The sequence below is a fragment of the Bombyx mandarina genome, chromosome 11 (genome assembly GCF_030267445.1).
Source record: "Bombyx mandarina strain Sakado chromosome 11, ASM3026744v2".
In the NCBI taxonomy this organism is placed as follows: Eukaryota; Metazoa; Arthropoda; class Insecta; order Lepidoptera; family Bombycidae; genus Bombyx; species Bombyx mandarina.
This window is the reverse complement of record NC_143218.1, coordinates 17,807,869-17,826,559: the sequence shown is the minus strand read 5'-3', so window position 1 is coordinate 17,826,559 and position 18,691 is coordinate 17,807,869. Positions and strand designations below refer to the sequence as shown.

The following is an 18,691-nucleotide window of genomic DNA, read 5'->3' as shown; positions in this document are numbered from 1 at the left end:
TGCTAATATTTTTTTTAAATAGTACATAAAAGATACATTAAATCAATAAATAAAACATTACACATACTACCATGTATTTGACGCACACACGCATGCATACTATTTATTGTCAAACTTTTGTTCTTGACGTCTGTGGTCAAATTGAGAATAGATTAAATATTGTTTTTCTTTATTAATATTTTTCTACAGTGTAGTCTTGGCGAAAATTGTGATTATAGAAGTATAATGGTCTTTGAAAATAGAATCATAATAGTGTACAAAATTATAATTTCAATTATTTATAGTCGAATTTCGACTACTGCGGGACCACTAGTATATATAAAAATGAATTGCTGTTCGTTAGTCTCGCTAAAACTCGAAAACGGCTGAACCGGTTTGGCTAATTTTGGTCTTGAATTATTTGTGAAAGTCCAGAGAAGGTTTAAAAGGTAGATAAATGTGTAAATGCCCGGAATTAAATAAAAATAACAATTTTGTTTTTCCTTTGATGTGTCTTCCGTCGGACGGATTCCTTTTGTTTGTTTTAAGTTTATTTTATACAAAAGTTTAGGTCTTTTATTTATCGATTGAGGCACTACGAAGTCTGCCGGGTCAGCTAGTCTTATATATAAAATTCTCGTGTCACAATGCTAGTTACCATACTCCTCTGAAACGGTTGACCCATTTTTATCAAATTTTATATGCATGTTCACTAGGTCTGAGAATCGGCTACTATCTATTTTTCATATTTTCATACCTCTAAGTGATAAGGGTTGTCCACCCCTAACATATTTTTTTTATTTATTAGAATTTTTTTTTTGTTATAATGAGGCATTATGTGGTTGAATGAGATTTTGTTATTTTTATATTTCCTTATCGTTCACAGCGCTACATGCCCCTTTCAATTATTTACCACATCCTTACACACTTACAAAGTTATATATTTTTTTCTACACTAGAAATTCCTAGAAATCTTATACAGTCAAACCTGGATAAGCGAGAGTTCAAGGAAGCACAATCTCAGTCTCGCTAGAGGTTTCTCACTAACCCGAGTTTCTAGCTAATGCTCCCTCTGAATTTCGTTTCGCGATTTTCCGGATTCAAACGCATTCACTATTTTAGTTCAAATCAGTAAGTATTTTAAGTAAATCACTTAATGACAGTACTTTAATTTTCCGTTTTGACATGATGCAGAACAGAACATTCCTTCACAATTGATTTACGATAAGCTGAGTAAGTCCGACAAACAGGAAAGTACACAGGCACACGTGTCCATTCGAAAAGAATGCGATAAAATAACTACTTTATTTAGTTCCACGAAATAGAACAGGTTCAATATTGAGGAAAAAACAATACAAGAGTCATAAAATAGCAGATCTTACATTTGTAATTTGTTTTGTCATTTGATTCTCCTAAATACTATAAATAAATACAGCTCGACTGTCGCTTATAGAGATATAGATAAGTAGCAGTCTCACTTACGGAGGTCCATGAGGGAAAAACGGCTGTCTCTTACAAAAGTTTCTGTTTCTCGCTAATAGAGGTTTTAGGAGCCTAAAATGACGGGTCCTGGCTATTACTCTCACTTATAGTTTTCTCACTTATCCAGGTTTGACTGTATATGGCAAAACAACGTTTGCCGGGTCAGCTAGTAATATATACAATAATGGAAATAATAACTGCAGCCTACGCTCTTTCATATGAAATAAATTAATGCTTATAATAGAAAAGTCAATGTTTTTTATTCGCGATAACGTTCAATTTGAATCATAAACTGGAAGATTAAATTGTCTTGTGACTGAACACCACGTTGGTTTAGTGGTAACCATATCTACCACAGGGTTCAAGTTCGATAAGTAGTCGAAGTCCGTATATAGTTATTCGGTATTTAGAATTATTTTATCTGCACGTATTACAGGAAGAAGCAAATGGCGTTGAATGTCGAACATGTATTTTTTATATATTTTAATCTTCATTAAAAGCGTAATACGAAACGTTCTCACGATATTGGTTCCGGGTGAAAATCAAATTAAGTTGATAATTATAAAAAAGCGTATTAAAAAGTCACAAGTATTGACAGACCCAATCAGAATGCGAGGATTACATTTTTAATATATTGGAGTCTTCAATAAATTAAATCAATAAATTTATCTAGCTTTCTATTTCCTAATCTACATTTAGAAATGAATCTTTGGGTATATTTTGAAGTTTTTTTTTATTGCCCTTGTAGGCAGACGAGCATACGGCCCACCTGATGGTGAGTGGTTACCGTCGCCCATGGACTTCAGCAATGCCAGGGGCAGAGTCAAGCCGCTGCCTACCGAAAAGTCGTCGTGGTCTAAAGGATAAGACGTCCGGTGCATTCGTATCTAGCGATGCAACGATGTCCGAATCCTGCAGGCGGGTACCAATTTTTCTAATGAAATACGTACTTAACAAATGTTCACGATTGACTTTCACGGTGAAGGAATAGCATCGTGTAATAAAATCAAACCCACAAAATTATAATTTGCGTGATTACTGGTGGTAGGACCTCTTGTGAGTCTGCGCGGGTAGGTACAACCGCCCTGCCTATTTCTGCCGTGAAGCAGTAATGCGTTTCGGTTTGAAGAGTGGGGCAGCCGTTGTAACTATACTGAGAACTTAGAACTTATATCTCAAGGTGGTTGGCACATTTACGTTGTAGATGTCTATGGGCTCCAGTAGCTACTTAAAACCAGGTGGGCTACGAGCTCGTCCAACCATTTAAGCAATAAAAAATTCAAAAAAAAAATCATGTCATCTCGTGTCCTGTGTACGCGCTTCGTAGACCTGATAAGAGACGTGACGAGCTATTGTTAGCTAGAAATATTTCTCGCATAGTACTTACTTTAAAGACAACCTGTGGCTGTGGAATCGTTTCAATATAATTAATATGAATTATACAAATTTGGCAATGAGTACAGCAAAGCATGAACCAAAAGCTAGGAAGACTTTAAGACTAATCTACCAATTACTAAAAGCATTTACCACAGATAGATAAATATTACCATATATTTTTCTTAAAACCGCGACGGTATAGCCACGAAGAAGTAACATATGGTTATCTGGCTTCAAACTGGGAATACCTATGGGAACCTGAGACATATTTGAATACGATTATACATATTTATACAGAGATATTAAACACCCAGACAAAGAGCAAACAAACCTGTTTGTGCTTTACAAAAATGCATCTAAATTGAGGAATATGCCAGTTATATTTGTTGACAAACATTACAAATATAATCGAACTCTTACATTAATTAGACAGCTGTTCCCAATATTGACTTAACTCGGATTTTTGGTGAATCATTAACGAAATAGGGCGTTTATTTGTTTATGTGTGATACGCGCGACGAGCCTACTGTTTAGTACTTTTCCAATAAGCATTAAATAATTTGATTAGAGTTGATGCACACATGCCCCGTACGAGACAACATAATAGGTTGGGCAAAAAGTCTTTTAGCATTATAGTATGTATTGTAAGGTTTATTGTAAAATAATTAAAACAAAAATAATAAAATGTATCATGTTAAACTTAAGGCAATTATCGGATTGTTAAATAGCAACACTGTTTGTGGGAGCAATGGCAGTAGTGGGGACGTGACATAATAAAAAAGGCGGTAGTCTGAAAAAACGACAGAAATCAGTGTATTGAGTAGTGAGCAGATATCTAAGATTGTACAAGTGGAGTTACAAATAAAGAAGTATTAAGTGAACTATTGCAACCTGTGTATTTATTTACTGGCTCTGGAATATGAGCTTACATCTCAGAAGAGGGATCGCCTCACGTAAGTACATTCTTGAGTTTCTTGTTAATTGGCCGTCACTTTATATTTCGCAAAAAAAAAAAAAAAAAGTATAGAAAATGAATTAGAACCGCGCTGACTACGGAGGTAGCTTCAAAGTTTAGCCCGGAATAAAGTGATACGCCATGATTGTGGCATCTTCTTTACTATTTTAATAACTGAGAACTAAAAACTATCTGATGTTATGGTTATGTCACGTGTTTCATTATAACTCAACGTTCAAATGTTTGTTGAGCTAGAATACAACCAAAATAACATTGTAATTTATGTTATTAATAACAACGACCATATCGCATTGAGTTTTATGATGCGTATATAATATGTTGTGTACACGTATGTACATATTCTTTAATATCACCTTTTATTTTAGGTGTGTTCATTTGAATTTGTGTTTCAACCACGAATTCAATGTATAAAGCATAACTAGTTACGAACTTTATATAGGTAGTTCTCATTCTACTAATTTTTGCTCGGTGCCCCGCTCGCATAGTCCGTCGATAAAATGCTGCCCATGCTTTTCATTGATATTTTCATTTGGGGTAGGTGAAATAATGTTGATATGGGTCCGATGACTGAGAATTTATAGACAAACAATTGTCCTCTCTCTATCATATTAGTATAGGTTGAACGTTGTTCATATTATTCACGTTCAATTTAAAATAACATTTTGCAACGTCTGCAAGTTCCAGAACATGAATCGACAATCGTTTGATGACACCCTCGCGCAGCCGTAAAGGAAGCAGAGGTGAAGCGGGTCCCAGCCGATCTCGTAATCGTGGCAGCAGCTCTCGCACGTGCAGCCGGGCCCGGGAGCTGGAACTGTACCAAGAACGTATCCAGCGACTAGAACAAGAGCTGCAGCAAGAGCGGGACATTTTACAGCGATGAAAGAGAATTACACGGCGCTCTTCAACCGAGAGGCCACGTGCGACCTCTCTTCGTGCAGCTACAGAGACGCGCCGAAGTGACTACGGGCGGTATGCAAACGTCAACCATGAACGCCGTGCAACACATCAGGTCACGTAGTCCTTCCTTTTCTACCAATGATGTTTGTTGTCAAAACAATAGTCTATTAAGCACTGTCCCGAATCTCAATCGTTAGCGCAGAACACATCGATGATTAATAAAATATCACAGGAAATGTGTGAAATTAATGAAGGCGCGTCGGTTTATGGTTGGGACGATACCACCACTATACACTTTTCTACACTTACTATAAACCTTACGAACAAATTATGGCCAGTGCTTCGTAGACATGTTGAGATGAAGAAGCAAGCTTAATGAACCTATAGAGAAATACTATTATGAAAAACTGTCTCTGTTAAACCCATGTGGTATTTCTGGTAAGCGCGCTGTCGATTGCATAATTCACTGAATTAGTGACAGGACTATGAAGTCTAGTGCCTTAGCTTTGCGCTGCTCTCTTCCAGAAAGGCTTTTACAGTTTCTAATGAGTTATAGGGACACGGATAATGATCAACAACGATCGCAATTGAAAAAATAAAAATGCCTCTGACAGCGAATCAAGTTCTAAAAAGAAAAGAAAGTTTATATTAACGGTATGGTCTTTGAGTCGCTCGTGGATTTTGAAATGACCCTCATTATAATATCTATAGCGCACAGATTAGGCAAATTCATGACAATATACAAACCATCATGAAAGGCTTTGGTAATAAGCTAACAAAGTTACCCGGGAGCAAACTTCATCAACAACATCTCGAGATTGATGGCGTTCGTGCTAGTGATTTGTAGATTAATTTATGATCATCATGAATGTTAGATGAGTCTTTGTTAATTGGTAAATATTTTACTAAACAACCTCATATAATCTCTATATATAAAAATGAATTGCTGTTCGTTAGTCTCACTAAAACTCGAGAACGGCTGGACCGATTTGGCTAATTTTGGTCTTGAATTATTTGTGGAAGTCCAGGGAAGGTTTAAAAGGTAGATAAATATAGAAATGGTCGGAATTAAATAAAAATAACAATTTTGTTTTTCCTTTGATATGTCCCCCGTCGGACGGACGGTGGTTGTTTTAAGTTTATTTTATACTAGCGACCCGCCCTCGCTTCGCTTCGGAAACATTAAAACACATGAAACCAAAAAAAAAAATAAAAAAATAAAATAAAAAAAAGTAGCATATGTTCATCAGGGACAATGTCGGCTTCTAATGGAAAAAGAATTTTCAAATCGGTCCAGTAGTTTCGGAGCCTATTCGAAACAAACAAACAAACAAACAAATCTTTCCTCTTTATAATATTAGTATAGAAGTATAGACAAAAGTTTAGGTCTTTTATTTATCGATTGAGGCACTACAAAGCATGCCGGGTCAGCTAGTTTTTATAAAGATTCAACTACTTTGAGGTTTTTAAATGTAGATTCTGAATTGCTGTTTGTTCGAGGAAAATATTAAAAATACTAAGTCACCTTCAGCTAGCTGTTCGGAAGTGTCAGCGTTATATTGTGTATTAGTACAGCATATGGGTTATGTGCTAATAACTAATAGATAAGTGGCAAAATTAAACAACGAAGCCATTATTAGTGGAGGCATTTACCTAGTTAAAAAATGGGCAGTTATATGAGACTGTCACACCAGTATCAATACGCTGCCTATTACACTCTATTACACGAAAATAATATAATTTTTCGAACCGAAGCGATTAAGGTTATAAATAGATTAACTAAATAATTCTCACCGATAGTTTCGAATCAGGCCCATAAGGTAATGAGTGATAACTTAATTGATAAGAACCAGTTATTACTTGGTACAGCAGTCACTGACCGAGATAAATTCTGAGAAGGATAAAGCACGCGGAAGGGTAAATGAGGTGTTGGAGGCTGGCATACTTAGGGAATCTACATCAGAATTTGTGAGTCCAATAATTTTAGTACCTACGTAAGAAAAAGGAGAATCCACAAAACAATGTCTAGACAGGTTAGAAGTTGACATTAAGCCTTGCAAAGTGTAGTTTCTTGTAGAACAACATCGAATATTTGGGTTGTGAGGTTAGTGCGGAAGGCGTTCGACTAAAATACAGTACGTCATTGACTTTCCGCGTCCTGGAAACTTACACGGTCTGAAGTTTTGCGTTAGTCGCACACCCCCTGAACAAACTTAATGTCTGGGAATGTTCGCAGGCACAGGAACATGCGTTTCTAGAACTGAGAAAGTCTCGTTGATAGGCCGGTCTTAATCCAAACGCAGAACATATAAGCTTCATTCAGATGCTAGCAAATTAGGAGTTGGAGGAATTCTATTACAGCGTATTCCAGGAAATTCCAACCAGTAGCATTCTACAGTCTTCAAACTTCTCCAGAAGAAAGGGTTATCCATTCATATGAACTAGAGACATTAGCTGTTATGTGTTCACTCAAGAAGTTTAGGGCTTATTTACTAAGGAAGGCATTCAAGATCGCGACTGATTGTAGTGCATTACGTTCTACCTTTCAAAAAGAGATCTAATTCCTCGGATCGCTAGATGGTGGCTCTTGATTCAAGATTTTAGCTGTGAGTTAAGTATAGGGCAGGGACCAGAACGGCACACGTCAATGCGATGTCGCGTAATCCTGTCCCGGAAGAAAATTAACTATTGCACACACACACACACACACACACACACACACCGACTGTTTAACCATTAATGATAAAGACTGGTTATTAACTCTTCAGTTAGGTGACGCGGACTTAGGTAGAATAGAGACATACTTTATATATTATACTTTATATAACGTCCGTCTGGTGTAGTGGTAAGTGACATGGTCACTGCACTGGGGGTCGCGGGTTCGAGTCCCGCCAAGGGAGGATATTTGTATGATAAATATTAATGTATTTTCCAGGGTTATGGATGTATATTAAATGTGTGTATGTGTATAAGAGGAATCTTGCATTTGTTTCCGATATCTGGTACCTATAACACAAGTTCTTTGCGAACTTATCACGGGACCAGTTAGCGTGGCGTAATTGTTCTTTATCATTCGCAATAATAAGCTTTTTAGGTATTTAAACAAAGTTTAACAAGATGTTCGATGGGTGGTACTAAAAGGTACTCAATGGCAAAATTGTAAGTTGAACCATGACGAAGTAGAAGAATTAGGCGGAATTATTGGTTTGTGAAAATGACTCTTTTTGCGTAAGCGCGTGTATTGAGTACGCTTACGCGAGGCATACATCGCATGCACGGCAAGGATTGTTACATCCTATTTTGAAGTTCGACATTCCTTTTCACACGCTTCACCTTGATCATGTTGGGTTCTTCATAAGGTCAAAACGGGGCTATACGAACATTTTGGTTATAGCAGGTTCCTTTACAAAGTTTGTATTTATTAAATCTGTGCACGAAGGCGCAGAACGTCATTATATGCTTGAAGAGATATTTTATACTTTCAGTGACCCAGATAGGCACGTTAGTGATAAGGAAAGTTTTTTTTCACATCTCAACTATTCAAGAAATTTTGTCTTAATAAAGGTATCTAACAAATTTTAAATTCCAGTCCACGATCACAAATGGTATAACTGCATGATTTTAGACTCATTAACTGCACAAAATTTAAAAGCGATGAGAAGGATTGGAATAAGAAGTTAGGAATAATAAATGGGGTTTAAGTAATACTGTACAGAAGACTACTGATAGGACAACAATGGAAGTCATGTTCGGTATGAAAATGAATAGTGAAATTAATCCGGCCTTAAATGAAGAGTGCCTAGAGAGACTGACTGATCTTATTTCTATACGGAAACAAGTTAAGGAAAGGATAGAAAACAAAACATTATTACGATAGGAATAGGAAACCGGCTCGAAATTACAACAAGGGAGAACTCTTGAAAGTATTAAAATCTTCTTTTAAAAGACACAAAGCTTGTGCCCTACTACGAAGGCCCTTTCAAGAACCTTAAGTGCTAGGTGATGATCATTATAGGATAAACGATCCCTGGATTTGAAGGGATGAAAAATAAGCGCAAAACTACTTTTGCATACGATCGTATGCAGCAATGGATACATATCGCGTCACTTGATCTTCTTATTAATGAACTTGATACTGATCACGATGCAACCGACACTGAATAATAGTATTAGTAATGATCGATTATAGTCTAGAATATATTACTAAGATATCAGTATTTCTCAGTTAATATATGTACATAAACATATTATTATTATGCTTAAATTGTTATTATGTATACAATTAATTTGATGAAGAAATTATGCTGCAGTATTATTTTATTTACAGGTCAGGAGCGAGAATGGATTGGTTCGCACCTTGACCAGAAAGTCCTTGAGAATAGATTGATTCAAGGCAAAATAGGAAATACTACAGCTGAGAATTGATTGGTTCAGTTTGTGTATTTCATAAAGTCCTTGAGAATTAATTGGTACCTACAAGGCAAACAAGAAATACTATAGCTGAGAATTGATTGGTTCAGTTACTTATATTTCATGAAGTCCTTAAGAATTGATTGGTTCAAGGCAAAACAAGTAATGCTACAGCTGAGAATTGATTGGTTCAGTTGGTACTATTTCATAAAGTTCTTGAGAATTGAATGGTTCAAGGCAAAACAAGATATGCTACAGCTGAGAATTGATTGGTTTAGTTGGTACTATTTCATAGAGAATTGATTGGTTCAGTTGGTACTATTTCATAAAGTTCTTGAGAATTGAATGGTTCAAGGCAAAACAAGAAATGCTACAGCTGAGAATTGATTGGTTCAGTTGGTACTATTTCATAAAGTTCTTGAGAATTGATTGGTTCAAAGCAAAACAAGAAATACTACAGCTGAGAATTGATTGGTTCAGTTTGTTATATTTTATTTCACGAAGTCCTTGCAATTGATTGGTCTAGTGTGTTTAAAGTCATTGAGAATTGACTAGTTCGAAGGAATTTCACAATTGAGAATTAACTGGTTCGAAGGAGTTTCACAATTGAGAATTGACTGGTGTGAAGGAGTTTCACAATTGCGAATTGACTGGTCGGAAGGAGTTTCACAACGGAGAATCGACTGGTTCGAGGAAGTTTCACAACTGAGAATCGACTGGTTCGAGGAAGTTTCACAACTGAGAATCGACTGGTTCGAGGAAGTTTCACAACTGAGAATCGACTGGTTCGAGGAAGTTTCACAACTGAGAATCGACTGGTTTGAGGAAGTTTCACAACTGAGAATCGACTGGTTTGAGGAAGTTTCACAACTGAGAATCGACTGGTTCGAGGAAGTTTCACAACTGAGAATCGACTGGTACGAGGAAGTTTCACAATTGAGAACTGGTTCGAGGAAGTTTCACAATTGAGAACTGGTTCGAGGAAGTTTCACAACTGAGAATTGACTGGCTCGAGGAAGTTTCACAACTGAGAATTGACTGGCTCGAGGAAGTTTCAAAACTGAGAATTGACTGGCTGAGGCAGTTTCACAACTAAGAATTGACTGGCTCGAGGAAGTTTCACAACTGAGAATTGACTGGCTCGAGGAAGTTTCACAACTGAGAATTGACTGGCTCGAGGAAGTTTCAAAACTGAGAATTGACTGGCTGAGGCAGTTTCACAACTGAGAATTGACTGGCTGAGGCAGTTTCACAACTGAGAATTGACTGGCTGAGGCAGTTTCACAACTGAGAATTGACTGGCTGAGGCAGTTTCACAACTGAGAATTGACTGGCTGAGGCAGTTTAACAAATGAAAAGTCTGTTTTGAAGGAATTTACATATGTCTGTAATTTACTGTTAAATTTTATTTGGCACCAACAAAGGCACACTTCTTTGAAGGGACACCTGATGACTAATTGAGTAAATATTGGCCTAATGTAAGGTTACCACCTGGGTCATGTATGGGGACATACATGTTGTCAGGATGGTCGAATGTAAGGTTTATTGTAAAATAATTAAAACAAAAATAATAAAATGTATCATGTTAAACTTAAGGCAATTATCGGATTGTTAAATAGCAACACTGTTTGTGGGAGCAATGGCAGTAGTGGGGACGTGACATAATAAAAAAGGCGGTAGTCTGAAAAAACGACAGAAATCAGTGTATTGAGTAGTGAGCAGATATCTAAGATTGTACAAGTGGAGTTACAAATAAAGAAGTATTAAGTGAACTATTGCAACCTGTGTATTTATTTACTGGCTCTGGAATATGAGCTTACAGTATGAACTTGTAATAAAATCTCTTTGGCTACTCTATTTGTATCTGGCTGGTTTTGGTATCATTAAAAGTTTAAATTTTTAAAGAAGATAATTCCAAATTCAATGAAAATGTGTGATTTTTAATTATTTTTCGTACTGTCAAGATGAGTAGTGAATATAATGAAGAAATTCGATACATTTGAAAATTTCTATAGCAATGGGATCATGTCCCTACAAGATGGCAAAAAGTCATTGAATAAAATGGTACCTACATACTTTAGTTAAATGTAAATAAACTATATTAAACAATAAGGTGAATTTTCTTAAAAAATGCGAAGAAACTTTTTCCCCAACCTATTATGTTGGTATGTGACCTGTGGCTCTCAAATGTTACACCAGAGGTAATTAAGTTTTGTAATAAGAATCTCATAATTCGCTATCCTTCTGATCATTTAAAATCAGAATAAAATTTATTCGAAAATAGAATCTATTCGCGGCTGGTGGTAAGTAGTCACCGTCGCACATGGACCATCCATATATTGAAAGTGCTTTTTAATTGAAGAAAAACGCTTGAAATTCAATATAAATGCTTCGTAACTACAGTTTATGAATCAATATTATAAATAATGTATGTAAATTTGCGAAGTCGGAATTGGTTCAAAATCAAATAACAACTATGGTTTTAGTTTATGCGTTTACGTTCTTATGACATTGAACTAAAGCCTTGTTGTAGTTGTATTTCATCGAAGGTTCTAGCATATTAACATGGACACAAGAGAAGGGCGCCAGGATAATTAAAGAACCAGTCTAAATTACATATTAACGGATATTCACTAAATGCACTAACTTTAAATTACAATAATTTAAATTCGAAATAATCGATAAGGTGTGTCATTATTCTGATTCGAATCGTATATCCGTAACCACTTCAGGCACGCCGTCAGATCGCACGACATTCGACTCTACTACGCTATAACATAAGCAATATCAGGAAACGACCTTAACATCTATAACTAGTCAGGTCATAAGTATTGTCACACAGTAAAAACTTTTCTTTTAGAATGCTGGCCACAAAAAAGTTTATTGAATTCGAATTTCGAATTGTTCATGAAAATAAAAATGTATACTTTTAGAATTTTACTCATTTTTAAATATGGAGTGGACGCTTAAAGAAGACCGTGTTGCAGTTATTGCGTTGCATCGTTGCGGTTACGCGCCAATTCAAATTTTTAACATACTGAAAATTTTGAATATAACCAAAAGATTCGTTTATCGTACCATCAAACGATACAATGAAGACTCTAGTGTAGATGACAGGTCAAGAAGTGGACGCGTGGACAGGTCAAGACAGAATTTATGACCTGACTAGGTATATAGGTATATAAAAATGAATTGCTGTTCGTTAGTCTCGCTAAAACTCGAGAACGGCTGGACCGATTTGGCTAATTTTGGTCTAAAATTATTTGTTGAAGTCGAGAGAAGGTTTAAAAGCTAGATAAATGTGAATTAAATAAAAAGAACAATTTTGTTTTTCCTTTCATGTGTCCCCCCGTCGGACGGATTCCTTTTGTTTATTTTAAGTTTATACAAAAATTTAAGTATTTTATTTAGCGATTGAGGCACTACGAAGTCTGCCGGGTCAGCTAGTGTTTGATAAAAATATTGCCAATAATTGTTCTCTCATAAGAAAGCTCTTATTACCGAAGCTGGCAGGGCGCCACGCATCAAAGATTTCAGTGCATGTTTTGCTTGTAGATGCCAAAATCGAGAGCTTTTAATACTAGTTGTGTTACAGGTGATTTAATAAGAGAAGTGGATGGACAGCTACCCACATTAGCTATTTTGGTGAAGAGATTGCTTGAACCCGTTTTATCGTGCAACAAATAATTGTAATCATTAAACAAATGTTTGTCATTCATTAGATTCTACAAAAGTGAGATGTTGTTTATATCAAATGCCTGATAATAGGGTCGCTGACAACATAAATTAACCTGGAACTAATAATGGCGAAGTTCACAAGAGATACTGAGTAAGATGTTATGTATTTGACTATTAAAAAAATTATCATGGGCTTTTTTACGCGACATACAGGTATGTCGATAAATTTCGATAATTCGACAGTCTTATTTATGAAATATTTCTCATTTTTGTTTCACTATGTAGCGTAGGCAACTAGTTTTTGATTTTCATATAAAATGAACAAATAGATGTTATTAAACAAAAACCGAACATGATCGGAACGAAGCTAATAGAAAAGCTATTTATACCGCAATGGAAACTAGCATTAATCTTCTTATAAATATACAGAGAATGGTTTGAGACAGCTCCGTAAATAGCAAAGTTCGCAAAGACAATGCAAGCGATGACTATATCGAAGCTATAGAGGGTTTAATGTGAACGCGAAAGAATCGTGTGGACTATTGAATTATTCATCGCATATGGTTATTTGTTGGAAGAATGATATATTATTGCTGAAATGTATGGCTTGAAATATAGACGCATTTTTATTTGATAGTATTTTAGTGCTTTTTTTAGTAAATATTAATTGTTGTTAAAAAGTTTTTTAAGTCTGAAAATTATCAAATTAATAATTATATATAAAATGTTCTTTTGATATGTGAAATTGGTAAGCCCGCAATCTAGGACGAAGTTTAGTAGCGGTCATGCACCTCTCTCCGCTTCACACGAGCTTGTCAGCCGTTCTTAATAATGTTACATTGCGTGCATTGCAAACATGTTCAAAGTATACTTGTTTTGCTATTTGGGAACTGTAACTTTAAGCATTATGTGCCAATATACCGATATCCAACTGGCATTTACTGGTGGTGGGGCGTATTATAAGCCCGTATGGGTGCGTTCCAACATTCTGATTCTACCACTTCATGGGTTCTGGTTTGAAGGGTGAGCCGTTATGAAAAAATGAGTCTTATATCTTGTGGTAGTTGGCGGCATGTACGTTGTTCTGTTTACGAGCTCCATATGACCATTTAAAACTAGGTGGCTCAAGGGTATGCCATAAAAAAATTAAAGGCATACTAAATAGTTACCAAAGTTTTATTTATTTATTTATCGGCTTCATTCACAGAGCGCTTGGAAATCAACAAGGCTATGCCAATGACACGCTCAAAAGCAATCATTTAGAATTCAAATCGCTATGTATTTCGAACCGTTACTCATCCCACTTGTTACAAGTGGAACGTATCGTGATCACTCTCCATTTAATCGCTCTATTGGTTGTGCGATCTATCCTAACTGTGGTGTTGAATGTGCTTTCCGACGTTTTTGTGATTCCAAGCAACATTAATTACATTACCATTTCTACTGGTAACACAGTCTAGTATTTACAGTCGGCATTAATGCGCCATTTCGAGAAAGCGGCACGACACGAAAACCCTCTCGTCGTGGCCGCCTGAAACTACATACTCGATCCTGCGGACCGAATGGTAAACAGCCTGCGTCGCCCTAAGCACGTCATTTCGGATCCTCCCGATCTACTAATGGTGCTTTTAGGAACCTCAGGTGCCGGTCATCGTTCTAGTCGAATCCGTCGCTCGCGACGAAGTGCTTGGCGAGTAAATTAACCCACACAGCCCATTGAGTTTCTCGCCGGATCTTCTCAGTGGGTCGCGTTTCCGATCCGGTAGTAGATTCTGCGAAGCACTGCTCTTGTTAGGGCCAGTGTTAGCAACGCTTCCGGTTTGAGCCCCGAGAGTTCACCTACACGCTAGGGTGAAGTTGAAATAGCCTCTCAAGGCTATCAGCATAGGCAGGAAAAAAACAACAATATTAACGATATAAAGTAAAAGTCATTAATAAGCCCTGGACAGGCAATTCAAGTGTCAAGTGCGACAAGAATATTTTCGTGATAACATAATGTATATTTTGAAGTGCTTAAGCGATTTTGAAAATTAACACGTTTTGAATAAAGTGAAAATTCCGTTAAACATATCCACATACATTATCCATTCAATATAAATATTTGACCTTCAGCGTTAATTGTTGAGCTTTATTAATAGAATTACAACAGATAGCATTAATGTGTGATAATTCACATGATTGTGGCGTTTCGTACATGTGCGAGACTAGATATAACTCATATACATATGTATAGTATAGTGCGTGCAATACACAAACAGACGACTAAGGATGGCACGCGGTTTCACACGCGCTAAATTTTAAATTCAAACGTAACGAAACCCGGTGCTTGTTCACTCGTATACTTTTCCAGGTGTACATTTCTTTTATATTATTTAAACTAAAACGCGTGGTCACTTTGCGACCAGGGCGAGTTCACAAGTAATTCGCAAAATAAGTTTCTTGCCTTTGATTTTATTATAGTCGAGAAGTGGACTTAATAAGTGGAAATAATCTATAGATTTCCAAAGTTTCGAATAGTTTAAACGGTTTTGTCAGAAACGACTATGGATTCGCTTGAATTGACATATTTATTCAAGCGTAGATAATTTAAAAAAATTAGACAAAAGATTTCACAATAACGACATAAAACACGAGACTGAATTAAAGAACCGGATATAATAAAGACCGATAGGACAATGACAACTGCGCCAACATCGCTATGATATCACGAAAAATAGTTCAATTAAATCGATTGTTGGACCTATATCCGCATAATCGATTACATTCTCCATTTTTAATGGTACTTATGCGAACTGTGAACGATATCTATCTTTAATAGAGTAGACGACTAGGGAAGCTCATGAGCACTCTTAAATGATTACTCACAAAATCTCTACGTGGTGGTTATCTCGACCTTAACAAATTATGTAATCGTTTTCATATAAGAAATTTAGAAGTCGTCGTGGCCTAAAGGATAAGACGTCCGGTGCATTCGTGTTGAAGCGATGCAACGGTGTTCGAATCCCGCAGGCGGGTACCAATTTTTCTAATGAAATATGTACTCAACAAATGTTCACGATTGACTTCCACGGTGAAGGAATAACATCGTGTAATAAAAATCAAACCCGCAAAATTATAATTTGCGTAATTACTGGTGGTAGGACCTCTTGTGAGTCCGCGCGGATAGGTACCACCGCCCTGCTTATTTCTGCCGTGAAGCAGTAATGCGTTTCGGTTTGAAGGGTGGGGTAGCCGTTGTAACTATACTGAGACTTTAGAACTTGTATCTCAAGGTGGGTGGCGCGTCTACGTTGTAGATGTCTATGGGCTCCAGTAACCACTTAACATCAGGTGGGCTGTGAGCTCGTCCACCCATCTAAGCAATAAAAAAAAAAAAAAAAAAAATAACTAACCTAAAAACTGTAGTACAAGATTGCTTCCCAGTAGAAATAAGCAAGCTGCTTCTTTTCGATTAAAAAAACTGATCGTAAAATTCTCCGCCCATTTTCGAAAGTATAAAAAGCCAAACGTGAACAATAGAGAATACTAGGTTTTGCCTGCGACTCCGTCCGCGTGGAATAGTAACTTTGGCATAACGCTAAATTTTACCCCCACTTTATTTACGTAGAAAGTGAAAATATTTTTTAATTATAGAATGTTAAGAAGCTATTTAAATCCCTATTTTGAAACATTCTTTATTGGTGCTTCACCTGCATTAGTCTTAGAGTGATGCTATATAGCCTATATCCTTCCTCAATAAATGGGCTATCTAACACTGAAATAATTTTTCAAATCGGACCAGTAGTTCCTGAGATTAGCGCGTTCAAACAAACAAACTCTTCAACTTTATAATATTAGTATAGATTATTAATTATAATGAGGAAATTATTTATAAGTAACAAAATAAATAATTCGAATTCATTGGTTATTTGAAGTATTTTTACTGTCCGTAGCTGTAAGATACCTGTTTAGTTTTTCAGGTAGTTTTCAGTAAAGGCAACGCAATGACTCCACAGAGCGACTCCACAGAGTGTCGTCGAAGCCAGAGCGGTATTAACCGGATCACGTAAGAGCAGTCATCCATGCGGTGGGCTCGCCAGATGAAGTCGGTTGTGGGCGGACTCTTGCACGGGGACACTAGATCATTCTCGACTCGTGACAAATGACGTGATATCATTCCACAACATGCGTCTAACAGCACAAACGTGTGACCACGACACTCCGTAAAGAGTTCATTTCTTGTATATTATTATACTGACCTATAAAACATACAGTCATGTACATAATCCGTTTCAAGTTTGACAGCGCAATGCGAAAATGTTGATATATTGATTTATTTATAGATAGAAACTTTACAATAAAAGATATACCTACATAGTTAGTTGAATACAGTTAACAGATACTTCATGACTGCCCGTATTGATTATGATGGTCCATTGCAAAGGAGGACCAGTACATGATATTGGACGAAACATTATTTTTATAGCGTAGACTGGTTCGTGGCCCATCTGTAGGCAAGTGTACTGTAACTTATTGAAAACATAACGTAAATACAGCTCCCAGCTACAGAGACTTAATTTCACTGAAACACCAGCCATATAACCATATGGTCCGAAAATTTCAGTTATCACCACTCTTTAAACTGTCACACGCGACTTCTTTGTCACGTGTGTGACATATGTATAATATATGACTTAAGATAGCTCCAACGGCCTTTTTCACTGAAATTATACAGGCAGATTAAAATACTTTTATACAAGTTATTTAAGTGTAACAGGCGGTAGATTGAACACTTCCGATTGCACAGGCATATGCGGCTTTAAAGCGTGATTACCTTGAATAATGCACATATGCGTAAATAACTTTTTACCCCTAAGTATTCGCTGGTAGCCTAAGGGCTATGCCAGCTACGCGTGGACGGGTAGTTGAGCTCACGGGCTCGACCTCAGAGAATTTGCTAAAACTAGGCCTAGCAAGAACAGTGCTTTGTAGAATCTACCACCGGTTCGCAATCGCGACCCACTGAGACGATCCGGCGAGAAACTCAGTGGGCTGAGTCTATGGGCGTAACGAACGCTTCGAATTGTGAAACTTTTCGTTTGAAGTCGGTCAAAAATACACAAAAACGCAAATTATCATAAAAGTGTTGTTTATATGACGCATTAAACACCAGCCAGAAATTTGTTTAGTCATTAATTATATTGACCGAATATCTACTATCGTTAGTTAGTTAATACGGCATTCGTTTGTTTTGTTTTTAATTAGGATACGGAAAATTACCATACCGCCGCGACGAAGGACTCATCGTCGTGTATAACATTGATAAGACGATCAGTGTCAGTGACCGGCTTCATTACGTCCAGGGTCAGACTGACGAGCCTTATCAGAAAGGCCGAAACTTTATCTGCGAGCTTTAATACTTTTATTGTGGTGCCGGTTGTAAAAAAGAGAGGGAAATGCGTTCCAGTTAAAAAGGTGGGACAGACGTAAAAATTGAGACCTCGATACTGTAGCTCTTTTGTTGTGACGTGTAAGGACTCCGTCAAAATCGGTTGGGTAATAGCGGGCATCTGCACATTTAAAGCAATATATGAATGTATTGTTCTGTTGCTATTCCCATAAAAAATAAAAATCATATGTACGGACGTTTCTTCCCGGTTAGGGTACTCCTCCGCATCGTCCCATAAGCAACTTCGTTCCAAAACAACTTCACTCTTCCCGAAGCAAAATATATCTCGATACGAAATTATCCTAACAAAGAATGAAGAAAACTGTGCTTACCGTGTTCCATAATCAGACCTATCGCATACTAGTGAATAACTATAGAACGTATACTATGTCCTACTACAAAAGATGGATGGATGTACTGGTGGTAGAACCTCTTGTGAGTCCGCGGGGCTAGGTGCCACC

The 18,691-nt window shown here is 36.8% G+C and overlaps 1 protein-coding gene and 1 pseudogene across 2 annotated transcripts in view; one reads left to right on the top strand and one right to left on the bottom strand.

Annotated features, from left to right (window-relative positions):
• The window catches only part of l(1)G0007 (ATP-dependent RNA helicase l(1)G0007), a 117,079-nt gene that overhangs the window by 50,414 nt on the left and 47,974 nt on the right, over positions 1-18,691 (bottom strand). The window lies entirely within an intron of this gene.
• On the top strand, positions 4,445-5,554 carry LOC149502092 (uncharacterized; annotated as a pseudogene).